The sequence below is a fragment of the Ipomoea triloba genome, chromosome 5 (assembly GCF_003576645.1).
Source record: "Ipomoea triloba cultivar NCNSP0323 chromosome 5, ASM357664v1".
Lineage (NCBI taxonomy): Eukaryota > Viridiplantae > Streptophyta > Magnoliopsida > Solanales > Convolvulaceae > Ipomoea > Ipomoea triloba.
The window spans coordinates 20,825,687-20,828,337 of NC_044920.1; the positions used below are offsets into that span (position 1 = coordinate 20,825,687).

The 2,651-nt window shown below is 31.9% G+C and overlaps 1 protein-coding gene across 1 annotated transcript in view; it reads left to right on the forward strand.

Annotated features, from left to right (window-relative positions):
• Positions 1 to 662: 662 nt before the first annotated feature.
• Positions 663 to 2,651, forward strand: part of LOC116019053 (ribosomal RNA processing protein 36 homolog) — a 5,901-nt gene continuing 3,912 nt past the window's right edge. Inside the window, exon 1 of the mRNA XM_031259125.1 lies at positions 663 to 987. The gene's annotated coding sequence lies outside the window, so the exon portion shown is untranslated. The remainder of the gene's footprint in view (positions 988 to 2,651) is intronic.

A 2,651-nucleotide genomic window follows, 5' to 3' on the forward strand; every position in this document is an offset into this window, starting at 1 on the left:
TTCCCACCCCTATGTGTGTATGTGTATTAGATTAAGTATTTTGATTATCGTTTTTACAAGATTGCAAACATTTATTTTAGTGGAAATTATAATTAATCTCTCATATATTATTATGCATTCATAAACTTTGAATTACCGATTTAAATAAACGAATTCAACATTCAATTACATATGCATGAACATCTCTTATATAATCTTGCATTGATAAATTTTAAAATTCTTATTTAAAAATAAATGTTGGGTATTATCTCATCAGCGCAATGTGCGTGAAAAATTAGTATATATATTCTAGTGAGAACAATTCTTTAGGTGTGGATGTAAGGACAAATTATGGTTGTTGATTGTGTTAGATCTAATGGTTATTATTTATTTTGATATATTTATTATTGTAAATTTTTTTAAGAGTGGGGTAGTTTTTTAAAGAGTGGTAGTTACTTATATGGGTTAATCTGCGTCATTCAAATTATTAATTTAATGGTGTGGATTTGACCTCATGTCCTCACCTAAAGCCTGGTTCTCATGAATTGAGGACCTATATATATATATATATATATATATATATATATATAAAACAATAGTGCTGCTGCTAGTCTGCCAATAATAGCCCATAACAAATACGGAGTAATATTTAGCCTAATCCAAATAGGCAATAGCCCAAAAAACTCAATTGACAATAGCCCTACCCTTTTCCGCTTCTCAGCTTCTCCACTCTCCCGTCTCTCCGTCTTCGACGTTCTGCTTCTCCACTCTAACGCCGGATTCCGCCCTCATCTCTCGTCTCTCACACTCTCACTGCTTTCTCCCTCGTCTCTCACCGCCTCACGCCCTCCGCCCTCGGCGACACTCCCTCACGCCCTCTGCCACCAAACGGCCAGACCTCACTACGACACTACCCAGTCAGCGACTCAGCGGCGACCGCCAGGGACTCAGCGACTGCAACTCGCCAACTCCTCCGTTTCCTCGTCTATTCGTCCTCAAGGAGTCGAGGTAAATTTTTACATATTTGGTTAGTTTAATTATTTGTCAATTTGTCTTTGACAATGAAGTCTCTGGCTCTCTATTCATCTTTAGTTTAATTAGTTTAATTATTTGTCTTTAGTTTAATTTTTTGGTGACTTTACTACTGTTTCTGCTTCTGCTGATTGCTGCTAGCCTGCTACTACTAATTTTGCTCCATTCTCTTTAGTTTTAGCATTGTTAAAACATAATTGATCTTAAAACTATCATCATTGTAAGTTCAAATTCATGACAGCTCTACATTGTCTGTAATCCTGGGTACTGGACAATGTTTCTATCATCATTGTAAGTTTCAATTCAAAACATATTAATGTACTGGACACTGGGTTTAAAGCATTTTCTCTACTTATTTATTTTGGATTTGGAATTATGTAGTATTGCTCATTAGAGTTTTTAATTATTAATTATGGAAATATTTGTTATTCTTTCGTTTTTTGGCAATTAAAAATTTCAATTGGTTTTCACCCCTAGATTTATGTATTCATAGATAAACTAAAGTGCCTTTTTTTTTTTTTCACACATGCAACTGTTTTTCAGTCATACAGATGCAAATTGTGTACTTGCTTTTTTCCTTTGGGTTAGAATTTTAATTATTATGCATTTTATTTTTAAATTTATAGGTTATAGATGTACGGAACTTGGAAGGTTATTGGGGGATTTGGGGCAATGGTGTTTCTGAAGCAGAATTTTGGGTTTTCGTAAGAATGTTAAGTAGAATATAGCATTACAGTGTAGTGTATTGTGTACTTTTTCTGATTTTGATATGTTTCTATGTAGTTCTACTTGAATCATTCATTGATAAATCACACCATAGAATGTTAAATGAAATGTGTTTTTTTTTTTTTTTCTTTTTGGATTCCCAAAAGAAAAAAAAGAGACAAGAAAGAAATAGAATAGGAAAATTATTAATATTTGACAGTTCAAGATTTCTGGTCGATGGTAAAGTTTTGCACTTTGTCCTCATTACAGCTTCAATCTCTAGAAATCAGTGGGTTGGAATTTGCACATTTTGTATTTTTTGGTAAGTTTAGTTCAATTTTCAGTATTCTAATTTTAGTTCTTTATTTAGGGAATTACGGTAAGTTGAAAAATATGTTCTTTAAGGTTTCTGTGCCTTAATTAGGTTCATTTTTTCAGCTGATAGTGCTCAATTCCATAAGCTGTTCTTTAAGGAAAATCATAAGCTGTTTTTAGTGAAAAGTCTGCTCTTTTAAGCTTTCTACTGATGGTGTCCAATTCCTTTTATTCTTCTGCTAATACTAAAACTAATGAAATGGATCCTTGAGAATGATTAAATGTAGTTCTCTCATCTCTGACATCAATAGATTAATTGATGATTTTTTATCCAATTTAATTGATTAATGTTTTTTTTCCAATTTAATATTGCAGAAATTAAATTTTTAAAAAAAATTAATGTGTTTTTTAATAGAACTGTTTTGTATTTGAATGGTTTTGATTTTTAAAGGTGTTCTCTACTTTTTGACCCTATTCAACAAAATTTCTGCATCCAGGGACCACTGGGGCGTTGATTTCAATTTTTACCATGTAATAGTACTAAAAGCCTTAATCTTATCCTGTCTCAATGTTGTTGTGTGTGTGGGTGTTTTTTTTTTTTTTTTTTTTTTTTTTAATTT